Raw genomic sequence first — 27,585 nt, forward strand, 5'->3', positions numbered from 1 at the left:
TACTATATGCTATTACACACTTTAATTATTCATTTATTCTCTAAGAACAGTCAATGTCCCTTGCTGAGACTGTCGTCATCGCAATCATCATCATCATCATCATCATCATCATTATCATCATCGTCGTCGTCGTTGTCGTCATCGTCATATGCATAACCATATAACCACCATACGCATTGGCAAGAATGAAATCATTTCACTCGACGACGATATGCAATCGTCGAATAAGGAAAGAAAAGAAAAAAATATTGTAGAGAGGAAAGAATAAAAGAAAAAAAAAAGGTAAGTAACGCAGCGAAACTATAGTTTTTCTTGGTATGGACACGATAAGGTTTTCTAAATATAATAAAACCGAGATAGTATTAGTGACGATAGCGATGTCTTTCGTGAGAAAGAAAAAAAAGAGTTAAAGTCGATGTCCTTTTCTTTTCTTTTCTTTTTTTCTCCCCCCTATTTATACTTTAATTTGTTATTAATTAAATAAAGGAATAGTTTTTGAAAATGTTGTTAAAATTATGAAAATATAACGACTCAATCTAATCACATTTTAGTTATTTAATAAGATCAAATATTTATTTCTATTTATTAAGAAAATAAGACAAATTTGTCATCCTATTACTCCTCCTTATTCCATAATTTTGTAGATTTGTATAGAAAATATAAACAATTATTTTCTCATAGAGTAAGTGTTAAAGTAATGATTTTATTCAATAATTAAAATAAGACTTGACAATATCAATTTTGCATTTAAACGTTACACGAATCGTGATGATCCATTTATACACGCGCATATATAATTAAATATAAATGAATTAGTTTGACAAATGTTGAATAATAAAAGTAACGAAGATAATTAATTAACAAGCAATTGGCACGCGAGATGGCACCAAAATATTTCTCTCTCGCTTTCTCTTTATCTCTTAACTAAACGTAACATGAATTCAACCCTATCCATCTCTCTCTCTCTCTCTCTCTCTCTCTCTCTCACTCACTCACTCACTCTATCTCTTTTGACGTTAGCCTCCACCCATCCACCCTCTCTGTCATCCGTTCTACGAGTTTTACCATCCTTCTCTCTCATTCCCTCTCTGTTCTCTCCCGTCCCTCCTATTGTCGATGGGCCTGAGTTGTTTTGTCCCGTCAGTCCCTGCCGTGCAATGCGATATCTATGGCTTTCTTTTGGGGGTCCTTGTGCCGAAGCCGCCATTATACCCAAAAGTCCACCCCTCCGTTCCCTCCCATCTCATCCCATCCCTTATACATACTCTCTTTCTCTCTCTTTCTTTTATTCTCAACTTACTTACACTAATATAAAGTGCAGCTCACACACACTCACACACATAAGAACGTCGCAAGATTATTTTTAAATGTGTGTATGTGTGTGTGTAAGTATGGGCGATGGCAGAGATCGTTTCTCTTCCTCCCTCTCCCCCTCCTACTCCACCACCACCATAACTTCATCTTCTTCTTCTTCTTCTTCTTCTTCTTCATCTTCTTCTTCTTCTTTGGTTATATGTTTGTGTACGAATCCGTGTGGCAAACCGCGAAGGAACCAAGCTGCACTTGGGTAGCTCTAGTTTAGCTATTCAAGGCGGTGCGTACGTCGAAAAAGGGATAAAAGGGTGTGTACCAATGGAGACCAATACGTACCAAAAGTGAGTAGAATTTTATATATATATATATATATAGGGATTTTTGGTATACGTGTCTGTCTCTTTGATTGTGCTTCCGTGTGTTGAAGATCTACCTATCTCATTCTCTTTCTCTCTCTTTCTTGTTTTTTTTCTCCCTTTAGCCCTTCCTACTGGCTTAGTTGCCGTCACTGACGAGAGGAAAGAAAAGGAGAAGGGTTCTGAGAGAAAGAGCCGACGTGTCTTACTTCTCTCTTTCTCTCTTTCTCTCTTTATCACTCCTGTTTCTTTCTATATTTCTTCTCTTTCTCTCATTTCATCGTGTAAGCAGCCTAATTATTGCCCTATCGACATAGATTTCTTCGGATCGGATTACAAGCCGGCCCTTCTCTTTTCTACGTGTTACGTTCGTCAAGCCCTTTCTCTATTTTTTTCTTTTTCTTTTCTTCTCTCTTTTATTTTATTCTTCTTTTTTTCTTTTACTTATCCTTCTGATATCCTAAAAGTCTTTTCTAGGGTCCCTAGTAGACGTGAGAGTTTTACGTATGACGTTTTTATAAGTTAAATTCAATAAATAGTTTAAAAATATAAATAAATGATCGATTAAATGAATAAATAAATAAGAAATAAAAAGATGATTTATGAAGTACTTGTGAAATAAATTGTTCAGAAAAATGATGGGAAGAGAGGTACAAAAAAAAAAAGATATAACGTGTAAGTTGCATCAATTGTTTTTTTTTCTAACTCGAGTATGATAAAATAAAAAAAAAAAAATAATAAAAACTCGATAGGATGTTCAGCGAGTAATAAATCGACTATAGGGTTCGATCGATCGAAAAATTGTTCATGAAAATAATCTGTGCAAATGGACAAAAAAATAAATGACAGACTTACGATCACGTCGACTCATTCTATCTTGGCTTATACAGTAACTGAACCAACCGATGTTTCTACTACTGTGTACTGTTATAAAAAAAAAAAAAAAGTCTGCCTGTAATTTGTAGATATCGATGAGTTTACACGTTTATAGAACTGAACGTCAATTCAAAGTTATATTATTATATTATATTATCATTATTATTATTAATAGTATTACGAAAGATACATTTGTTGATTTAGAAAAAGTTGAAAACTAGATATCATTTGATTTTGTAAATAGTTCCATTATTAAAATGGAATAAATTTAATGAAAAATTATATTTTGTATTATAAAAATTTTTTGAAGAAAATTTACAAGAACAAAAAACAAAAAAAAATTGTACTTATGTGGTAACACAATAATTATTTAATTATAATATAAAATTTGAAGATGAATGTATACGTTGTTACAACGCAAAAAAAAAATATAAAAAGAAACAAATTTGCTATTATGAATGAAATATAAAAGAAGGAACATTTTCAGAGTATAATACTAAAAGCGTCGACACATAGTGATCATTAGGATGGAATAATAATGACAAGGTCCGTGAATTTCTAAAATAGGATAGACACGAGGATTGACGTCGTCGTGTCTCCATGTCAGTCAGGAAACGTCTAACCTATGATCAAGACAGGAAGATGAGAGTTGGAGACACACGCGAGAAGTTTAATATCGGTTGAAACGTTTCGTTTCGTTTCGTTTCGTTTCGTTTCGTTTCGTCTCGTCGTGTCTTATTTCCTCCCGGAACTCGATTCTCGAGCGCGTTCGCGCTCATGCTGTTTCGTGATTATGAATAATACTTGAGAGAAGCCGTGGAAAGCTATGAAAAAAAAAAAAAAAAGGAAAAAGGAAAAAGAAGTTAATTACATTTTTGAACGAACGAATTAACGTAATTACCACGTAACGCTTCTTCCAACGTAAGAATCTTACGTTACGAGACATTTTTACGACTCCATTTGAAGTTGTTCTCGCGTTTTATTATAGTCATTTTATTATTTTCTACTTCATATTCTTCTTTGGTAATATAATTTTATAATAAGAAATAATTATTAATTCTGTTGAAATATTGTATAATTTCGTAAGAAATTTTTGTTAATAATTGCACGGAATTATATTTTGATATTATTAAGATTTAATCGTAAAATACATATAACATTGTGTTTAATTTATTAAAATATTATACAGATATATATTTAAATGTAACTAATTTTAAAATATTTCTAAAATAACAAAAGTATAATTTTATATCTAAAAATATGTTTATCATAGAATAATATAACATAAAAACGAACAAACAAAAGAAATGAAAAAATATAATTACAAACTTAAATAATTATTAAGATGGGTTACGTAAATAATAAAAAAAAAAATAAAAAAAACAAAGTCTAATGATTAAATGAAAAATATAAGGAGAGTAGAAAAGTTAGTTAGCCCAATTTTCCTAAAGTATCCCGACGCAATTCAGCACCTTCTTAGTAGAGTTTTGCTAACGGTAAAAGTTTGAAAAATAAGTAAAGTGTGCGAAACTAAGGGTCGTGTTCTTATCTATAGGCTCGTTGCTACACTTTGAGTTACGAAACGCGCCAGAGTGGATAACAACGAGCAAAGAGAACATGGCCAAAACTATTTCTTGTTCTTGTCGTCGTTGCCGTTCGTTGTCTGATTCGAAACTTTACTAAAGAAAGCATCAAACTTCTTCTTCTACTTCTACTTCTTCTTCTTTTTCTTTTTCTTTTTTTAATTCTCTTTCTTCTCTTTAATATCCTCCTTTCGTACTTTTCAAAGTCAAATAAGTAGACAACAAATCCTTTCATATTTTAAATAAATAAATGCATCATGTGCATCATGTGCATCTATGGTATTGTCAAATACATTAAAACAAAAGTTTCAATTAATTTATCGAATTAGATATCATTATAATTTTGTTATAACACAATAAATATTAATTAAAATGTTTACAATTAATTCGTTTAAAAAAAAAAAACCTATCTTGATATAAAGATAAATATATTTATCGAACTTGCGTGGACATACGCCGCTCCCACTTATCCCCATGCATCGAGTTTAATTTAATGAATAATAAATGATAAAAATTAACTGCTTTAAAATAAAATAAAATAAAATACATATTTATATACATATATGTATATAAGTTCGTATACTTGTGCTTGGAAAAAAAAAATATTAAATATATATATATATATATATATATTTCAATAGATGCAAAATAGGGGAATAATTTTTATTTAATAGAAATTTAAACGCAAATGAATTATACTGAAAAAAAAAAAAATAAAATAAAATATAAAAAACACACTATTGCACAAACCTAACATACTTATTTATTCTCCACGTATGCTTTGAAATCTGATTGATTTTCCTAGGCTTGTAGATACTTAACGTTTTACAACGCTTTCACGTGGACTGTCCCAGAGCTACGATTGACGTTCGATTCAGTCACGATACCACCCACTTAAATCCTTTCTTTCCACGTTAGAAAGAAGAAGAAGAAGAGAGAGAGAGAGAGAGAGAGAGAAAGAGAGAGAAAGAGAAATACATATACAATGGACGCCTATAGAGTCTAGAATCACAAGGGAACGCACGAGAGACGTGCTCGCTGTCTTCTAAATAAATTAGAGGATGTCTCTTATACGTTATGCGTTCCACCAATCGAATCTTGCATTCGGACGAAAAAGAAGAAGAAGAAAAAGAAGAAGAACAAAAAAAAAATTGAAACTTCCTTCGACTTTTTCTATCGTGATAGAAAAACGATTTGGATGGACGTTCGATTTAGATTGTTATGTTTTTCTAATCTCTAAATACGTCGTAAGAACTTTTCAAATGGTTTTACTATCAAATATTTAGCAAGATAATTCTTTGTGGTTTAAATATTATTTTTTTGTTTATTTGCTTTTTTTTTTAATAATAAAGAAACGTGCAAAGTTTTAACCCTTTTCGAACGAGTGTCCACTCTCAGACACCAAAATCTTTTTATGGTTCAGGTCGTTGTATGTTTGTTCTCTCAGTCACCACACAAGAAACCGTGATAATCTTATATATATATATATATAAATAAATTCTGACCACTACGATACCCATGTCGAAATTGTATACAATTAGAAAAGGGTTAATAATATTTCTAAGAAAATAATTAAATTATATATTTTGGAAAATCATTATAATTCAAATCTATTGTCAACGATTCCTATATAATAATAATAATACATATACATGTGTGTGTGTGTGTGTGTGTACGTAAAAGTTTCTTAACTAACAGCCTAAACTTTTCTATTCAGTTCCCCTTGTATTTCTCTTTTTATTCTAACTTTCTATTCCAATTCTTTTTTCTTTCTTACTTTCGCATAGTTTTAAAAAAAAATGAAGAAGAAGAAGAAGACGATGAAGAAGAAGTAGAAGTAGAAGTAGAAGAAGAAGAGGGAAAGGAAGTAAAGAAAAAGAAGATTTGAAGGAAAGAACTTAGGTAGTTCTCGAGTGAAAAAGGGAGGGAAAAGCTCGAAACACGATCTCCCTAGTGCTACGTTTTCTCGTAAAAACGTACCAAAAGATGGTCGAAACTATGAAATTCCGGCCATTCTTTCCTCAACAATGGGACGCATAGGGATATAAATCTCTATATATATATATATATCTATACATATACGTATATCTATATGTATTTTGAAAATTCCCAATGGTACACGCATGTATCGTGTACCGGATAAAAAGCCAGAAAATGTAAGAAAAAGAAAAAAAAAAAGAAAAGAGAAATAGAGTGAAAGAGAAAGGGACGTAGGTGGAGGGAGTGTGGAAGGGAGAAATTTTAAAACGTTACGATAGAAAGAGATGGAAAGAAAATTTAACAAAATGGAAGGAGAAAGTTATATATATATATATAAAATGGTGAACAGGGAAAAGAGTTTAAATGAAGATAGGAATATTACAAAACGAGAGAAAGTAGAAATAAATGATGAAGAATGAGAAATTATAAAAAAAGAAAAAAAATCGTAGAAAGACAGAGAGAGAGAGAGAGAGAGAGAGAGAAAGTGAAATGAAATGAGTAGGAGAAAAGAGTACGAGAAAAAGAGAGAGAGAAAGAGATGATGATATGTGGATACGTAAAAAAAAAAAAGAAATAAAAAGAAGGATGGAGAGAACATAAGGGGGACCGTTTCCATTATGAGTGACGTTTTTTCTCTCTTTCTCTCTCTCTCTCTCTCTCTCTTTCCCTTTTTCGAAGGGTGGGATTTCGAGCTCACGTACACATTTACAATGAGAGAGAAAGAGAGAGACTAGTCGAACGTATTTTTCGAAGAGAAGGTTCCGCGTATATTCGAAGAGAGAAAGAGAGAGATTGAGAGAGTTAGAGAGAGAGAGAGAGAGAGAGAGAAAGATATTACGGGCGAGGCTGCATTAGCGCGAGAACATTTTGTGTGGCGGCGTGTGCAAGAACTCCTTTCTTCGGGACAGCTCGGCTAAAAACCACCCCTGAGGTGAGGGCCAATAGAAAACCGGCCGTGCACCTCCCCCTTTTCCTCGATGTTAAAGATAGAAAGAGAGATGGAAGGATCAAGAGAGAGAGAGAGAGAAAGATGAAAAGAGAGAGAGAAAGAGAAAGAGAGAGAGAGAGAGAGAGAAAAGACTCACTCCCCTTCTGGTCGACACGAAAACACGAATGCAGCGTTTCTCGCTCTTCTGGCGCCATAAAAACGCGCTGATCGCCAATGAGACTTGCGCTTGCCGTTCCTTTTCTTTTCTTTTTTTAAACATCTTTTTCTTTTTTTTTTTACAGATTAAACCATTTTTTTCTGTTTTCCTTTCTCCCCCCCCCCGTCCCACGGGGGTGGATTTTGAGAGAATATTCTTATTTATAAACAAAACTTTGTATCATAGAAAAGTTGGACACAAGTAAAATAAATCAAAAAAAAAAAATTGTTTTGATCTTGTTGAACGTTTCGTCCTGTTATTAGGACTTCTTCATAGCAACTGTAAAATACAAAATTACATAACCGCAAAAATACATAGTCTCTCTAAAAACTAAATAGAATATAATAAAGATTTTATTTTTCTACCTGTTCAACTTATCTGTTTCTAAATAAACGATTTCCAAGTTTTCGAAATAATTCTTCGTGATCTGGTTAAATATTTGATTGTTTCCTATTCTTTTACGCAGCACGAATTAACATTTTTATTAATGTATGTGAATATTCTCGTTCATTAATTAATGCGAAAGAATTACGTTGTATACACGTAAATGATATTATCTTCTTAGAAATGATTATCAGTTATTAGCGTACGATTTACTCGAGATCAAAACTTGATGAGAAAGTAAACGAAAAAAGTGAACTCATTCATTCATTAATTCTTCCTACGTAATGACTTCATTTTTCTCCATCGAATTGTTTTTTTTTTTTCTTATTTTACTAACATACTTGTGTTTCTTATCAGAAATTATGTATCTTATTCAGGATTGCTTATATTTAATTATCCTCACATTTTTTACACATTAATTATCTCAATTTTATATCAAAATTTGATATCGTTCACACTTTATATTTTTTCAATCTCTTTTTTATTTTTTTTTATCTTAAAACTTATTATTACTCATTATCACACGTATTCATTATCTCGACAAGATTAATATTATATTTCAAATGTTTTCTCTCTCTCTCTCTTTATCTTATTCTCATTCTCTTAATCATTACTTCTATCTCATTTCTTTACATTTTTAATTATCCATGGTAACATATTATTACTCACTGTCCATCATCCATGGAATAAACTTTTCTAGACGTAATTAAAATACAATTTTTAATTTTTCTTTCTCTCACTCTCTCCCTCTCTCTCTCTCTCTCTCTCTCTCTCTCTCTCGTGTTACTTTTTTCCATTCTTTTCCAATTCTTTTTCTCGAAGGGGTCAGTCGCCTGCGGCGTTCATGAAGACATTAATCGTTTCTCCTTTCGCGACGAGAAAAAGCTCACCGTGTGTGTCTGGTTTTAACTCTAACATACGAGAGAGAGAGAGAAAGAGAGAGAGAGTGTAAAAGAGAAAGAGGACGCGGATAGACGGTGTAAGCAAGAAAAAGATACATAGATATAGAAAGAGAAAGAGAGAGAGAGAGAGAGAGAGAGGAGGGGGTGGTGAGGTAGGGAAGAGTAGGGGGTAGAGAAAGACGATCACTAACGATCGCCAACAGCGGCAGCTGCTTAACAAGAGTTCGCAGAATTTATCATTATTCGATCATAACTCGTTAAGCTTGCTTTCTTTATCGAACTCACGAATCCCCCCCGATCACAAGTTAGCTTATTCTCGTTATAATCCTGTCGGCGGCCTATGCGAATTTGCATGATTCCTGAGCTGCATAATACCGCGTTCCCTGATGCACAGCATAAACCGTGCACTTGGTCCCCACCCCCGATCCGAACAGGGCAATATAATCCCGGAGGATGTGAAATCTTTTTCCTGAAGGACGGTTTTTTTTTTTTTTATTCTATCGGGATTCGATCAGCAACTGCAAAACAAAAAAAAATAAGAAAAAATTCAAGAGAGAAAGATTGAACGTAGGAAGAATGAGAAAGAGAGAGAGAGAGAGGAAGAAAGGAAGAAAAGAAAAAACATCTCTTACGTTCTCCATGTTCATTCAAGTGAAATGATATCCACGTAAACGTTCTGTAATTCGCTCGTTTGCTACTATTTTCCTTCGTCCACCCCTTCTCTACTACTTTCAACCCCCTATTTACGAGCTATTTATCCGTTTCGTGGAGAAAGCGTCGACTCTGGGATGGACGATACCGATCGCCTTAAACTCTTCAAATTGTCGGTACATCATCGGGATAAATAAAGTCAAATGAAGACAGACACAGATACAGCTATATTTATATATATATGTGTATATATCTCTTCGAATAAGAGAGAAGAGGAATAAAAAAAAGCAGAGAGAGAGAGAGAGGGGGGGGGGAATAATTTCGATGTATCTAATTGCAAGGGATGAGGGAAGAGATTTCAAATGTTAAGCTACGGGATTGATCGACGAAAAGCTGATTTTATATATCTATAGTTTTAGTTTTTTCTTTTTTATCGTGTTATTTGAATAAATGTGAATGAAATATGAACATTCGTGAACAGATTGAAATAATTTGTCATTATTTTCTATCTATAATTAATTAATAGAAAGAAGGATTTGTATTTTATAATTAGAGAATCATACAATTTTATTTCTTTTTTTTCTTTTTCTAAGACGATCGATTTTTAATTTGGGACAATTATTAATTATATATTATATAATTAAATAAATAATATAATAATAAAAATAATTAAATAATTATAAATATATTATACTAGCGTGAAATGAATCATTATTAATTATTAAATAAAAAAAATATTTCCTAGCGTATTTATTTATCATTTAATAAAAATCAATCGTTCTCCTTTATTATTCCACTATAAAATGCTGAAGAAGTTTTGGTTTGAAGGTTTGAAAAAAGAAAAGAAAAAAAGAGAGAAGAAAAAAAAAAGAAGGTAGTAGTCACATCTTGGAAATAAAATAGGGGCGTAGCAAAGGTAGCAGATCGGAGCATCCGATTTCCGTCGAGTACAAATCGTAGGATGAAAGGTGGGTGGAGCAGGGGACAGGGGGTTGTTGGAGAGGTAAAAAAAAGGGAGGAAGACTTAAAGCGGAAGGTTGTGTGGACAACCCAGAAAATTAGCCACATCCGCATTCAGCGCTAAATCGTTCCCGGTGCTCGGTTCTTCCTATTGTCGTTGATTCCTCGACTGTGAAACTTTTGTTAAGGTTTCGCTCGAGGCTTTTCCGCGAGACACTCGCGAACGTACTCGCAACGTGATACTCCCTAAACGAGAATATCGTACAGAACGAAACTTTCTTCGATTTTCTCGACAGCAATTCACCCGCCTGCCCCCACCCCTCTCCCTCTCCCTCCCTCCTTCCCTCCACCAAAAAAGAACAAAAAAATTCAACGAAATTTTTCACCAACATTTTTCCATTGAACGAGAAAATTTATAAATCTTTTTTTTTTTTTTTGTGTTTTTCTTTTTTACCTGAATAAAATATCTCAAATTGTTTATTTTCTTTTAATGTATGTATAGGTATATATACGTACATTACAAAATATAAATATCTATTTTTGTTCTCATTAGTAATTTCGATGATCATCCCAATGAAATAATTGTATACGCGAGCTATTTTATCTGTTATTCATTAAATATTACTTAAGTAATTCATTTAGAAACTTCCAAGGAAACGTGTTTCGACTTTGTATTTACTTGTAAAAGAGAGCAAGAATAAAGTAAAAAAGAAAGAAAGAAATGGTTGGTAGAGAGAAGAAGAAGGCGAAAAAGTAAGCAAGGGTAGATCTTGGGGGTTGGTTTTTACGCACGAACTACACCCCGATACCGGAGGGATGAAAGAGGAAACATCGATCCCGAGTAACTCATACGTACTCGTGTTAAGGGTGAGCATACACACACACACACACACGTACACACATACACACACATATAAATGGTATATATAGGTCCAGAGAGAAAAAGAAAGGAAGAAAAGTAGGAGAGATGCGAACGCACAACTAGAAACGCGCTTTCGGGGGCGAGAATGGTCCGTATAAAAGGGGGATGAAATCTTATGGGGTTGCGTCTTTATGCGAGAGCATTCCGCGGGTTCTCATACTCGGGTCTACGAATTCTAGAAAGCAACCCCTCGTTTTTCTCTTTCCTTCTTCTTACGCGTTTCATGCAATTCCAAATTCTCTTTCTCTTTTTCTATTACACCCTCGTATTTTTTCCTTTCGAAATCGCGACCTCCTTCTAATCTACCAACAAAATAAAGTGATACGATAAAAAAAAAAAAAAAGAGAAAAAAAGGAAAAATTTACAATAAATTTATGTCCACGAAACAATAAAATTCTAATACTAAATTACATTTACCGTGACATGAATCGACGTTTAGTTTCTATTACAAATTCCACAATCCAATTGTTGGATGTCTCAATCATGTTGAACAAAAATGATTTAGAAAAACCACAGAGATTATTAATTTTTCTATAATAGTTATTAGGGGATCCTAAACCAATATCATTATATGACTGCTCGCGGTGGTTTTGTCTTTTTTTTATTTTTTATTTTTTAGCTGACCTACACACCATTTACTATCTAATCCTTCTTTCAATCCTTTTCAACTTTGATCACGGAAACATATTTTCCCACATTATTTTTTTTTTGATTTATTAACAACGAAAAGTAATATTTAAAAATTCAAAACAAATATTATGAACGTACACAAAAATTTCTCTCAACGTTCTAATAATTTTCCTTTCCTATCAAAAAGAAAAAAAAAAATAATTTTAAAATGTTAAAAGTACAAAATTTCACGAGATATCTGACCAAGAAGTAAGCAATAGAAAAGATACTACCCTCCTTCCCTCTCTTATTCTCTCACCATATTTTATTTCTTTTTGTTTTCTTATGGCTGTCAGGAGCGTTGGTCATGGCGCCACCGTACGCGAAGGAAAGAAAAGAAAGAAAAAAGAAGGAAGAAGGAAAAGAAAGGGAAGGACCAAGCCGCCGTTGCGTTGAGAGAAGAACGAACGAAAGTGCTCTTGGTGGTCGTTCCTCTTTTCTTTTCCATTTCTTTTTTCTTTTCTTTTCCTTCTTTTTTCTCCTCTTCCTCTTCTTCTTCTTCTTCTTCTTCTTCATCTTCCTCTTCTTCTTCTTCTTCTTCTTCATCGTCATCATCTTCTTCTTCATCATCTTCTTCTTCTTGTTTTATTAGCCCCCTCTCTTTCTTTCCTACAATCTTTGCCAGCCACCAGTCGCCATTTTATTTTTAAGAAGAAGAAGAAGAAGAAGATGAAGAAGAAGAAGAAGAAGAAGAGGAGGAGGAGAAGGAGAAGGAGGATGAGGGAACCGAGGAGGACCACCGGAGAGCCGTTCTGCGATTAGACTTACAAAACAAACGGCCCGGCGGTCCGGACCCCGCAGACCAATGGCGTAGCACGCTGATCCCGACAAGGGACACGAGATAATTGGATCAAGAAACTACCAAACCAAATGCTCAAGTCCTAACCTAAACCGCGTCGTCATTTTTGTTTTTTTTTTTATTTTTTTTATATCAGGTCAATGACCCTCTTTTTTTCTTTCCTTACTCTCATCTTCTTTTTCTTATCAATATCTTGATAAAATATTCATATTATTTTTATTTATCAAACATGGTGAAATATTTTATCGATATTTTGATCAAAAGAGTTTTTATTTTAAATGTCAATAATTTTCTTTTTTTTAAATACAAAATATATCATTGATTTTAATTTTCTATTTTTTATTTACCTACTCTCGTACGAAATCAATTTAAAATCAGAAGATACTTTTCTGACTTTAGTAAAATATTTAGCAACGATAATTATTTTGATGAAAAAATAGAAAAATGAAGATAAGTAAAATTAAATAAGAAAAGTACATAGATAAAAAAAAAGTGAAGAAAATCTAAAGTTACTTCGATGAAATGGATAGAAAGTGGCTCGCCCTGAACATCGTCGAGTATACGAGAAGGGATGGAACGGGGTGGTGTGTGTCCACCTCCTAGAAACGTGTAGCTTCTACCCTCTATTGATCGAACGGTCTGCCCTGGGCTTCACTGAAGTGGACTGGACACACCAGCAACCCCTAACCCTCGAACCATCTCATGGAACCTATCTCTCTCTCTCTCTCTCTCTCTTCTATTCGTTCACCCTCTCCCACCCCATTGAACAACGTCGTCGTCGTCGTCGTCGTCGTCGTCGTCGTCGTAGCTGCGAGTTTCCAACACAATCAAATTTCTAAACGTGTAGGTGAAGATACGCAGACGTAGAGTGAGCTGCCAGGAACAGCCAAAAGACGTTCAACGTTGGTCATCCTTAAAGGGGTGGTTTTGCTCTTGCTGTTCTGCTGCTGCTGCTGCTTTTGCTGCTGCTATTCCTGGTGGTGGCTGTTTCCAATTCGTGTGTGAATCCGTGTGAGAGAGTATACGCTTGTCTGCATTTATTGGACACCGGGTATTGAACGTGGGTGATCGTTTGGAAGTTGGTAGACTCGCGAGAGAGAGAGAGAGAGAGAGAGAGAGAACCCTTTTATAAATCTTATATTTCTAATCTAAATCGTAACCATTTTTTTAATCATATTTATTTATAATTTATTTGTTTTTTTTTCAACCATTACCCGCCACAATACAAAAAAAAAAACAATGAAATTACCTGTACAATGATTTTCATAATAATTAATTGAAACTTGTCTTGTCATAATTGTTATTGTTTTTATTTAACCCTTGTTATTTACCTGTTGTTTGTTTTTTGATTTATTTGAAAAAAAAAAAAAAAAACAACTCTGAAGAGAAATTTGATGATCCCTCGACAAAATATGTTTAGAAATTCTAAGCTCGGTTCTTCTTTTCGTAGAAACCATTTCGCGTAATATTACTTCCGGGAATTGTATTTGTCGTTGTTGTTTCCTTGTATTCTCACGAAGAATAAAGAAGAAGAAGAAGAAGAAGAAGAAAAAGAAGAAGAGAGAATGATGATCTCGTGAAAGGGAGAGAAGAAAATCAACGAACGAGGGACGAAAGTCTACCTCTTGACCATTCCTCCTCGCGAAGAGTCTGCGGAATTTTTATCGATTCGCTTTTTAAGCTTTTTCGTTATGCCGATCAATCTTTCGGAGAAATCATTAGTGTTCTACAAAATCTCAAACAAATTAACAACGGGAAGAAAAGAAAAAAGAATAGCGAAAAAGAATAAACAAAAAAAATTGTATCATACGTAACAAGTAGATGATTAATAGGATGAAAAATAATAAAATAAAACTATGATAAATTAAATATGAATGATGATCTATAATAAAATCAAACAACATTACATTCATCCTTCCTATAATTATTTAACAATTTTAATTAATTAAACCTTTGTCAACAACAACAACAAAATAAGACAAAATATTTCATCCCCAATAATGCTTGTGCAAATGAATTTAACAAATGTAACAAGTCAAAAATAAAAACAAAAAAATACAAAGGGATAAGTTTATCAATAAAATTCTCAAACAGACATATATATATATATATACACACACACACATTAATGAAATTTTATGAAAGTGTTAGTGAGATCCCTAGAAGCGTCTCCTAAAGGAAGAAACGAAAGATGCTAGGCGTCCCTTCGAGGCGCCTTTCTCCTCATCTATCAGCTTGCTTGTTTCCTTTCCTTTCCTCTCCTTTCCTCTTCCTCACCCTCACCACTCCTCTCCTTCAACGAACCTCTTAATGTCGCGAACGAGGTCGCGGTTACGGTGCAAACAGTAAGTGTGAGAGAGAAGGAGAGAGATAGTAGAGTTATCAGAGCATGGAGAATACCACCCCTTGAAACTCACCCCTTCTTGTCGACTCGACTTCGTGACATTGCATATTTTCTATCTTTCTGTCTCTTTTTCTCTCTCTCTCTCTCTCTCTTTTTATTTTTAGAATCTACGTGTCTCATGTTTTTTTTTTTTTTAAATTAAAACATAAACGACACCATGACGATTACTTTAAAAAATAAGTTGTGTCACAATCGATACGAGACTTCAAAGATTTCTATTTTCTAGGATGTGTGTTCACCTTCTTTAACCCTTTCGCTATGGGCGCATTTTTCGCGGTGCTATTTCTACTGTACGGGCTGCTGATAAGTGCAGCATCGAAATTGCATTTTATTTTTAATTAATTTTGTTGTTGATATTAACGATTTGTAATCAAAAGAAAAGAAAAAAAAAAACACTAAAATTACATGTCCCAGTGTGTAGAATATTTGACTTAGTGCTATAATTACATATGTTCGTCATGTGTAAAATACGCGGTATTTTATGGAGGACCACTATAGTGGCTCGTAGTATCTCAGTGGCATCTTATGGAGGGCCACTATAGTGATCCGTTGTAGTGAAAGGGTTAAAGGAATATTAAATATATGAAAAGAGAAATAAAAAAAAAATAAACATAGATGTAATTCTTGAATGATAAAGAAAAAAAAGGAAAGAAAAGATATAAATGTTTAACGTATAAAAATATACTGTGAGTATGTATCTACGCGAAATACAATATTTGTTTTTAGATTCTGAGATCGGATAGCAAATGTCGATGTTTACTCGGGCCAGGATAACAACGACTCGCAGGATTTACGAACAATATTATCTTCTTCTTCATTTTTTTCTCCTCTATCCGGTAAGATATTTCTTTTTACAGTGAGTATGTATGTATGTATGTTCTTCGTGTAACTCATCGATAAAAAATATTTTTTTTATTTTTTTTTGGTCATTTTCTCCAAATCAAAATATCTTTTTATTGCTAATTTAAGGCTAATTTAAGATTTAGAGGTTATCTAGGTTTTTGAGATACTGTAAATTTTCAATAGATGTTGGTGTATTATAATTCAATTATTTCACGTTTTTTTTTCAGATTTACATATGATATAATTAACCATGCTTTTTATATTTTTTATTGTATTATTATTTTATGTATTCCATTGTAATTATGGTATTATATTGTATGTTGTTATATATATATTACAAATTTTATGTTTGTTTTATGCCTAATTTGAATTTTCAGAAAAATTATTAGTAAATATTAAATTGACTGCATTAAATATTATAATTCAGAATTATATTAAATCATTTTATATATATATATATATATATATATATATATATATATATATATATATATAATAAAAGTATACATGTATAAAGTAACTCGCGGTGGGTACCAAAAAAGGAGTAGAAAATAAAAATACGAATAAAAACGAAAGGATAGAGAGAGAGAGAGAGAAAAGAAAAAAGAAAAAAGAAAGGGGCCGTTGAAACGGGCGGTCGGTCAAATGTTTAAACAAACGAGCAATTATCTTAACTCGATCTCAGATCTCCAGGGTGTTCTTGAGTCGGAAAGTATCGGTCTCCTTGTCGCTCTCGTGGTTCTACCTGAATCTTTTCTCTCTCTCTCTCTCTCTTTCTCTTTCTCTCTTAGTTGCTTAGCTTTCTCGGACCAACCTCTTCTTCCATCCTTTTCCTTTTCCTTTTCCTTTTCGTTTTCGTTTTCGTTTCTTGGAGCTCGAGCGGAGGATGTCGTCAGAGTTTGCCGGGCCCGTCCACGTAAAAAGCACAAGACATGCATTTCATTTGCCGCTCGTGTCGAGCCCCTGTTCTTCTTTACGTCCCGCCGATTCCGAGCGGCGAACTCTCTTGGATCTGAGAATGGGCCAGAGCTAGCCCCAGCAGGGCCAGTCAGAGCGAGAGGGGGAGAGGGAGGGAGGGACGGACCACTCGCATCAGACCGACCTAAACCGAATCACTATGTCACGACGTCGACGACGACGACGACGACGACAACGACAACGACGACGACAGAGTTGCGTAAGTTTTGAGCTTGCTCTTCTCTCATCAATAATTTTTTTTCTTTTGTTCTTTTTATTAACCCTTTCAGTGTTATAGACGTATATATATATATATATATATATATATATATATATATACAGTTGAACATTTGCCATAAAATACTTTAGTAAATTATAATACGTTTTGAATTGTGATGATTTGCTAAACAAATGTTGTAACGTTTGTTGAAGTTCTCATCAAAGATCAAATTTCTTATTTCTTTCATTTATCTTTTATATTCTTCCAACTCCTAGCAGTATTCTAATGAAACTTTTATAAATTTTATATTATTTTCTAATTGTTTATTACAATTTCTATTGAAAAACATTGTTAGTGTTACTTGAAGTTATTATTGCAATCGTTTTACTCGTATTTCTTTGTACATATCGAAGATACATACATAGGTCATTTGTTCGAACGTTATAATCTACGAAGGCGGCACATGAAAGGACAATTTAAACAGAAAAAAACACTTTGAAAAATCCTTTCCTCTTGTGGTTAGATCGTCGTTCTATCCTTTATCACGCTTCGTTGAAAACTACACGGTACAAAGGGAGAAATAGAAAAAACATAATGGGACTTAGGCCAGAATAAGAATAAGAACGTGTCTTCTTATCCACTTCGTAAACAATCCTAGAAACCATTTCGCGGATCGGTGATATCTACAAATAAAGGATGAGAAGCGGAAAAAAAAGAAGAAGATGAAGAAGAAGATGAAAGAAGAAAGAGAATTTCGATCCGTTTAACGAGATCAGCTCGAGCGAGAACAAGGAATGGAAGAACATTTCTAGATCTTTTTATATATATATATATACACAGAGTGAATGTATTGCTTTTTTACAATCTTTATATATATATATATAAGAGTGCTCTTGTTGTAAAAAACGTTGATTTTTAATTTAATTACAATATGAATTTCCTGGGAAAAAATAATATTCAACGATCTACATTTATTTTAGTATTTTTTGTCTATGGAATTGTTTTGTACTAGCAATTTATAGAACACCCTGTATATATATAGATATAGATATAGATATAGATATAGATATAGATATATACAAGTATGGTATAACCGTAGGAGCATTATTTTCTCGACGTTTCAAGCCTAATTTCCTTCTAACAAAGGTGTCCCTCTCTTTTTCTCTTTTAGTTGCCAAGGCTTAAGATCGGTTTCTATTCTCGTCGAATGGCTACACACAGCTTCCTCTCTTTTTTTCTTTTCTTTTTTTCTTTCTTTCTTTCTTTCTTTCTTTCTGTTTCTTTTATTTTCATTTCCAACCGACGAAAAATCTTTCGAAACTCTCTCGTATTGCTATTACTACTATACTCGTACAATTTTTCATTTTCTTTTCTGTTTAGTCGACGAGGACGAAATGATTCGTTCGAGGGTTACGCGTGGACTCATCGGTTGAGTTGGTTTTATCCAGAGATAGATAAAGATACTTGGATAAACAGTCGCGAGAGATAAAGTGGTATATTTGTTCACGAGCCAAACAAGGATTTTTTCTTTTTATTCGATAATTGAAATTTGAGAAATACGAAATGATCGATTTGTAAAATATCAATTTATACCTCGCGTATCTTTTTTCATATTAATCTAAAATAAGATTTTAAACAATTTATTTGATTATATATTTAGTAACATAACACATAATCAAAATAATATTATTTCAATAATAAAATCAACGAACAAATAGAAATATCTTCGTAAGTTTTATATTTCGATTTGTCGATATATTGGGTTGGCAAGAAAGTAATTATGGTTTTCTACTGTGAAATATTACTTACTTGCCAACCCAATAATATTATATATTTATATATATATATATATATTTATTAAAATATTTCTATTATTTTATAATTTTATAATATATATATATTATACTTTCTTGCCAATCCAATAGTATAAAATTTTGATACAAAATAAGAATAGAATTGTAATAACAATTGAAACGATACTTACAATTCAAGTAGTATCAATGAAGATGAAAGCTTCAGTAACTATTTTGAAAAAGATTTAATTTTAAGCAAATATCTTTTCTATTCTCGTGAGAAATTGGTTAAGCGTATCACGGTTGTTCCTTTTTGACCTGAACATTATAGGAAAATGTTCAACCTACCTTACACATTTTACCTATTACGCTGTAAAGAATAGGATAAGATAGAGATAGAAAGAAAAATAGAAAGAGAGAGAGGGAGAGAAATAGAAAGAGAGAGAGAGAGAGAGAGTTGTGTCACGCTTATCCAATATATTTTTCTCTGACATGGTAGTCGTTATAACTCAGGTACAGACAAGCCTTGACAGGGGTTCTTTAAGGCCCTTTAAGGGCCTCTCTAGCAATTGAATTAAATGTATCCATTACTATTGTCATCCTAAACTGTTCTCCACAAATGCCCATTGGCTGTATATATATCCAATACTTTAAACGATTGTTTGACAGATTTCGCAAAACCTCAGAAGAGCTAGAGAACAAGGTCGGTACTTCTTTTTACCTTCTCATCCTCTTTTCAACGTGAGCCTAAGTTGATACTATTAGGTTCAATGTATTACTACTAGTTTAGATCATCCCCATAACATTTGTAGAAAACTCATGGTTATATGGGTATAGTTCGAGAGAGAGAGAGAGAGAAAACATCTATATGAGAGCTTACTAACATTAGATCTAATCTTTCATTTTACTAAAGAAAAATATAATGGATGTTATACTTGATTTCGTTCAGATTTCTTTTTTAAGATTTGCATGAAAAAAAAATACAAAAAAAAAATGATAAAGTGGAATATTTAATATGTTTATTTGATAAATTAATTATTTTATTCTAACGAGAAAAGAAAAATCTTCTAACACAATCTCTTACGAGGTGTCAACATAAAAACTAGAAGAAAAATAAATCATTGATCGATGTCCCTATTGCAATGACTTTAGTAAAAGAAGGGAAAGAAAATGAAGGAAATAAAGGTACGAAGAAGAAGAGGAAGAAGAAGAAGAAGAAGAAGAAGAGAGGACATGATAACCCACGATGTAGGATCGTCGCAGTGCGACAGAAGGATAGAAAGACGACTAGAGAAATGGATAGATAGATGGATAGATTGAAACAGAGAGAGGGAGAGATAGAAGGAAAGAGAGGAGTGGGCGAATCCTAGTATCATCGATCGCACCGATTTATTCCATCGGCTCGAGGAGAAGAGCCCTTTGTTCTCGGTGACTTACATCGATAATCCCTGCTCCTCTGTCCCGACACGGTGGCCGGTCCCTCGTTTCTCCTGGCGCAATATCTCCAAGGCGAAGTTCTCCTATACGCATAAAGAGAAGAAAGAAGAAGTAAGCAAGAGAGAAAGAAAGAGAGAGAGAGAGAGAAAGAAAGATAGAAGGCGTCGTCCGAACAGACCAACGACGGACCAACGGACCAACGAACCAGGCAATAGAATCAGCAACCGGCACACCGGCGGTTCGTATGCTTCTTCTTCTTCCCCGTTGGGTCCAGGTTTCCCCGTAAAACGTATGAGAAAGAGAGAAAGAGAGATTTTCTCTCATTTATGTATATATATATATATATATGTGTATGTATGTATTGTCTCTTTCTCCCTTTCTCTAAGTTTTACTCTTACTCTTTCTCTTTCTCTTCTTGGGGGCTAACAAGAGGATTCACCATTCACCTGTCACCGGCTCCGAGGGCGGTTAGTTATAGTTTATTTATCGTTTCCACGTAGGCTGGGTGTTTGAAATACGTTTACACCGCTCGTATGTTCACCCTTTCTTTCGGTGTGGGTATGGCGCCGGCGTGTGTGGTCTGGCGCATACCACAAGAGCGAACAACTATTGTCTCGTCTCCTTGCGGTAAGCTTATATACTCAAGAAGGACAATTGATGCTCCGGATCGACTGTTAGATGTCTTAACCAGATTGCTAAACGGCGCATGCGCCTGCTAAACGGGATATATGCATGATACCACCACCGTTTTATTCATTCTAATAAGTTTACTTTCAATCTATCCTCCCCCGGTCGCCCTTTTTTTCTTCTTTCTTTTTTCTCTCTCTCCTTTTCTATGTCGATTCGCGACGATTATATTAAAATATTATTTTTCAGAATTTTGACTCTTTCTTGCTTGTTTTAGTCTTGTCTTTGATCTTTTTTTTTTTTTTTATGGTTCCGATTAGATTTTTTCAATGGTCCAAACGATTTGTACGAAGAACTGTTTTGAGATTCCGATAAAACGCGGATGATATTAAAACGTGTTTTCTAATAAAAGAAACGTGAGTTATTGTAATTAAAAAAGTATGCCGGGTGTCTTTGAAAACTCGTAAATATTTTGAAGAAGAAATGTAATTAATGTTAGGAGGTAGGAATGGTTATGAGAACGGGGTGGACCTACGGTTCTAATGTCCACGATAGGTAATATTAACGGGACAAGAAACATTAAGTGTGTTTATCTAATCGAAGAATCTTTCGAAGTTTAAAGAGTGGTTAAAAACAGTCGAACCCTTCCTACCCTCTGTTTTTCTACGTTTTTTGGTTAAGTGTCGGAAAGGAAAAAGGAATTTACCTGTTAGACGTTAAACTTGACTAGGCGGAAAAACTTACATTCTACCTGAAACGTATCATAACTGAGAATTTGACACGTGATGACAGCCCCTGGCGCCACCTACCCCCTGGAGTTTTTAAGCCCCGCAGGGGGTTTGCTTGGGTAGGATTCTTTTGTTTCAAGCTCATTAACGTGTTGCCAAACCCTCTTAGAATAGTACCCTTCTCTTTTAGAAAGCTTCGTGTTGTTCTCGATGATCTGAAACTGTATGGAATTGTTGTTTCTTCCAAAAGTCCCGACTCGTTATCTACCCATTTTAAAAGAATGTACAAAATCGCGGTGGCGGCATTTGTTTCACAATATTTGAACAATTTGGCTTAAGGCCAGATAAAAGGAAAACCTAAATAAATAGATGTAGATTATTTGTATGTCGGAAGGCATAGTTCGTTAGAACCTGGAGTTGCTTTAAACGATCAGTATAATGGAAAAGATCGACGTTAAGGACGTTTCATTAGTCCTTTTCTTTAAGGTTTAAAACGTTTCCGTATAATCTCGGTAAGATCGGTTAAAAAGCTCGCAAGTACATACTGTAAAGAGTTCGTCGACTGATTTAGCTCGTAAAGCTAGTTACTTAGGAAAGGATCAGCAGTAGGAAGGTAGGAAAGTAAGAAGGTAGGTAGGTAGATAGGTAAGTACGTCTCCCCTGTAAAAGATGTTTGGTAGTAGTTCGAACGAAGGAGTGATCAAGAGAAGATCAAGTCTCCTTTTTTTCCCCCCATTTACCGTCCTTTTTTCTTCTTTCTTTTTTTCCCCCTTCCTTGAGAAGAAACCTGTCGACTTTCTCTGTTGGTCGCTTTCCTCTTCTTCCTTTTCCTCCTACTCCTCCTCCTATTGGGCTCATCAGCGTAACTTCGACTGTCAACTTGGACATCCCACAGGGTGAAGTGTTTATCGGCACGAGGAGCGGCCTCGACTTACACGTCGACGTTACAAGCTCCGGTTCATGTTCGCCGTGTCGTACCGGCAAATCACCGAATCGAACGACATCACCATCGGGACGTCGTGGAATTTCGAGTATTCGTCCTGGAGTACGAGTATAACCGAGGAATCCAGGAATTTCACTTTGCTTCCGAGGATGGTTCCACTGTCTGTTGAATGGGCTCCGAAAACCCCAACGATTCCGAATTTGCAAGACATTTATCATCCGTTATCCGAGATGTCTTGAACATCGATCTCGTTTATTCTTATAACGCTTATATGTATATGTATATGATTGCATTAAATAGTTAAAGTATTATATTAAATCAACGTATTATAAGAAACCCACAGAAACATGTGGTCAGGGCACCTAGTATATATATACTCATCGCGTTTGATGTCGTCATAATATTATGTCGAGTAAGAATCAACGATAAGATTGAGGTATATCGAATTGGTGATCGTAATTTGAAACTAACACCGAGAGAAAATCACAAACTCTATAGCGAGAAGTAAAGATGTGTGGTAATGAGTTACGATTGAAGGAGGAAGAACGGGTTTGGCAACGGGGAAGTATGGAAAGGAAGGCGTCGAAAGCAGGCGGCTCCGCTAGCTTGCTACTCTAGGTGGTCCAATAATAAGACAATAAGTTAGACGCACTCGGATGAGGACAGTGGTATCAGTGTGGGATCGAAATGCTGAACGGGAACATACGAGGAAGACAGAAAGAAAGAAAGAGAAGGAGTTGGAGAAGGAGGAGGAGGAGGAGGAGGAGGAGGAGTAGGAGGAGAAAGAGGAACCATCGAAGAGCCGGACCCGAACCAAGTGGTATGCCCGGAGTGGCGCCAGAACTCTTCCATCTTTTTTCATCGTTGTTTCTTTCTCTCTTAGTTGTATGGTCCTTGGAGTGCGACCGAGATGGAGATGGCGGGGCCCTCTTACGGAAGGGTAATGGGCGACGAAGAAAGAGAGAGAGAGAAAGAGAGAGAGTGAGGGAAAAGAATCGTCGATCCAATTCTCTTCGTGGCCTCCTGGGAGAGCCGTTTCGAGACCACGGGAACAGAAATTAATAATCTCGACGAAGAGAGGTACACTCATAACTGGCTACATTCCTCTCGTTAGGACCAAAGATTCGCGTGAACGCAGTCCTATGGATTCTGATTCTTACATTGCCAGTTTTCGTTTCTTCTTCTTCTTCTTCTTTCTCTCTCTTTTGAAATCTGACTAATTAAGGAGGATCCGTAGGTAAAAGGGATGCAAAAGGATTATTCGCGATGCAGATACTTACTTGGCCTCGAGATCTCGATGGAATATCAATGAGAGATGCTATGCCATCGTTTTTTCACTCATCTTCAGCGCATTTTACTCTTCTACTTGATCTTTAACCAACTCATCTTTTTTCCTTTTCTCTTTCTCTTTCTCTTTTTTCTGTATATATATATAAATATATATGTGCATAAAGCAAAGTTCCATTTGTTATCACTAGAGTGTATGAAGAAAAATTCTGCGGCCAATAGAAGTCGTCATTAGATCGGTACTCCAAATTTTCATTGAAAGAGTACGTCGTTGATTTAATTCCTGAATAAGAAAGAAATCACGATCGTATAATAAAATCCTTTTTTCTCATATTATATCGAACACAAGAGATTCATTAAAAAAAGATAAAGAAAAAGAAAAAGAAAAAGCAATACCCAGCCCATTCTATCCCTATTCCAATCTCGTTATCTTTATTTCACTGACGTACTATCGAACCTCGTTCATGGTATATTTGAGTAAAGAATAAGAGTGAAGAAAAAGAAAAAAAAAAGAAATGCAAAGAATAAATCACATACTCTTTAAAATAAAACCTTGGCACTCAGGGCAACATGCTCTAAATATATTTGCCATTTAATGGAGGGGTTAACCATTGTTACATAAGATTAACATAACCTATAATTAATTCGTATCGTATTAATTAATTAAAAAAGAAACGTAAAATGAAATCTAAATAAAATAAAATAAAATAAAATAAAATATAGATAGTTATATAAATGGGAGAAAAAGAAAAAACGGTTTAGGTTTGTTTAGGGGTGGTAGAAGACGAGGAAAAGAAAGAAAGAAAGAAAGAAAGAAATGAAAGGAAAGAAAGAGATGGGAAAGACCGATCGAGCGAGGATTATACGACTGGACATTTCGGGCATTTTTACGAAACGGACGCTGAGGAACGCGTGTTCTATTAGCTAAAGACAAAAGAGCGGCGCCTAGACGGTAAGGCCTCTCTTCCCCAGCCCTCCCCGCTGCCCTCCCCCTCTAGTACCCCACAGTAAGGCCCGCACGGTTCCTAAGAGGCTTTCGAAAAGCGGCGGCGGGGCTGACCGAACGGGCCCCGAAACTGTCCGACGGCATTTATTTATGCGGCGAACCGCGGAAAAAGATGTAAGTCCTCTGGACCAGCTGCATTCCTTAACTCGGTTCAGCACGCCCCGACAGGGATATTATCTCTCGGGATATAATCGACGTGTCCTCCGAGCCGTAAGGACACGACGCTTTTTGCACCGGTAACAAAAAGTTTCGAGCGTGCGCCCTCATCCTTTTCCTAAACGAGACCGACCATCCTACCCTACCCTACCCCCTCCCCCCGCCTCAACCCTTCTCTTCTCTTCTCTCTTTTCAAATCTTTCCTTAATCTAATCTAGTCTTCTTTATTATTATTATTTATATTATTATTCCTCCTACGATACCGTTTTATTCGTATTTCTTCTTTTTAATTCATTTTATAGAAATGATATATGCATCATTATCATAATTAATAATATTTAATTATTGCATTATATTTATAACAATATTTTGTAATTACATAAAAAGTTGTAAGAGTATTGTTAAGTGGTTCGATTAATTCTTGCAAAATACTAGCGTTATTATAAATTATTATAAAATAAAATATGAATTTTGGAGTATAAAGAAAAAGAAAGGATAATTTTGAAAGAAATGTTTTTCCATTTGTTTTTTATTTTTGCTTTACAATTTGACGTGCTGTAATCTGTCCACCCGTGTGTAGCTATTTTTTACTCGCTTTTCTAACCCCTTCGTAATACTGTTATATCTTATCGATCATCTACGATTTATAATTCGAAACAAAAAGAAAAAGAAAAAGAAAAAGAAAAAGAAAAAGAAAAAGAAAAAGAAAAAGAAGAAAAAGAAAGAAAAGAAACAAAGAAAGAAATGAAATAAAACCAGACAGAGAATTGACGAAAAGGAAGAAGAATAACGTGTGTCTTGGTCTATAGACTCGTGTACGTAAATAGCACCTGTTGTATCCGACGATTCCGTCGTCTTGGCTAACTTTGTTCCGGCGTTTCGATCTTGAATCCGATATTCATCGTAATGATACACGGTGTCCCTTTCTTCACTGCATAAAAAAAAATCGAAACCTTTACTATCGAACGATTGGCCGAGCTTTTTCAAACTTTTCTTTAACTCCGAATGCTTCAGTTTTACAAACAAAGAAACAACAATATTAAAAGACAATGATAAAGTTGTAGAAAAAGATTTGCAAAAGTTAAATAAATTGTACAGTAAAGAAAAAAAACCTCTTAAAATAACAAAAAAGAAAAAAGAAAACAAAAATTGTTAACCGTAATACAAAGATAATTAATGAAGGAAGTCAAATAGAATAGGATACTATAGTTAAAACTAATCGTTGGGTTTTGATTTACCCACTTACAGATGTTCACTCGACAACATCCTAACACCGACTAACTTTCTAAACACAAAACGAAAATACTAAAATACACAGATCAATTCTAGGATATAATCTTTTACATATAAACAAAAAAAAAATATACATAACTACTCTTATTCAAAGATACGTTCTGATTTATCGAAAATGGGTGATAGGGGAAAAAATTTCGTATGGTGGTGAAGAAGTTCGCATGGTGGTGCGAAATGTCTTTTTACGACCTAACAAATCTCCCCTTCCATACAATAATGGTCGACAATATTCGAAGGTATATAAAAAAAAAAAAAAAAAAAAACAAAACGATATTAGATGGAAAAATCTAATCAAATGTGAAATATACTATATATTATACATATCAAATGTTAATTAGAATGTTGATCGATATTAGAGGAAGGGGGGAGGGAGGGAAATAAAAAAAAAAAAAAGAGATATATGAAAAAAAAAAAAAAATAAAAAAAAAGGTGGAATGTGTATCGACATACATGGATTATTTTGATATTGGAGAGTAATCCATACTCGTTGGAGATACGTGTTTTCGAATTTGCATACCTGATTATATAGCATCGGTTCGACCGAATTGCAGTTCGCGCGATGGAAGGTGAGGCAAACTCCACTTATATCTTTATGTACCTGTCAAGCTCCTCGGTATCTACGTGTCAGCGAGTAAGCCGCCAGTAATTCTTTAATGCCGTTTTACGAGCTTGATTACGCCTTCAAATATTCTTATTCTACTACCACGTTTACTCTCTATGCTACTTAATTTCACACAATGTGTGTATACTATATATATATATAGTATCATGCTTTTATCTTTTTATTAATTCCAATTTATTTTCTAATAATGATGACAAAATTAGTTAGATAATTTTGTTAGATAACTTAACGCATTGCGTACGAGATATTTTCTTATTAACCGTATCCAATATACGAATATTTTTGTTCTAATAATGATGGTTAAATTTGTGTTTGATCATTTTATTATATAACTAATAAAATAGTTATTATAAAATTATATATAATTATAATATATATTATAAAATATATTAAATAGAAACGTATTGCATAGGAGACATTTTCTTGTTAAACCTAAAATTGCTGATATTTTTATGCTTCAAATATTTTCTAAATTAATTACAATTTGTTAATATAATTATAAAATAATTTTGCGAATAAAATATTTTCTTTTAATATAACATATGAAAGATGATATCCTATATTGTAAATCGTACGCAATGTATTAAAATAAAAAATGTGACAAAAAATTAACTTAATTAATTAATTGATTAATACAATTTGACAAAGAAACATAAAAAGAGAGAGAGAGAGAGAAAAAAAGATAAATGAAAGAAACATGAAATAGGGTTCACGAGGAAATCGTCTCG

General features: G+C 34.1%; 1 long non-coding RNA gene across 3 annotated transcripts in view; it reads left to right on the plus strand.

The window, feature by feature from the left end:
- LOC149033376 (uncharacterized) overlaps nt 1-27,585 on the plus strand; it is a 52,072-nt gene that overhangs the window by 11,802 nt on the left and 12,685 nt on the right. Inside the window, exons 2-3 of one of the 3 annotated variants that reach the window (XR_016179017.1) lie at nt 15,672-15,781; nt 16,663-16,965. This is a non-coding gene — a long non-coding RNA (uncharacterized LOC149033376). Of the gene's footprint in view, nt 1-15,671; nt 15,786-16,662; nt 16,966-27,585 lie in introns of those variants that run through there. The other 2 variants (XR_016179018.1, XR_016179016.1) reach the window with 2 other exon arrangements.

The sequence above is a fragment of the Polistes dominula genome, unplaced genomic scaffold, assembly GCF_049000335.1.
Source record: "Polistes dominula isolate Pdom_NZ unplaced genomic scaffold, Pdom_raw_medaka contig_27, whole genome shotgun sequence".
Taxonomy (NCBI): domain Eukaryota; kingdom Metazoa; phylum Arthropoda; class Insecta; order Hymenoptera; family Vespidae; genus Polistes; species Polistes dominula.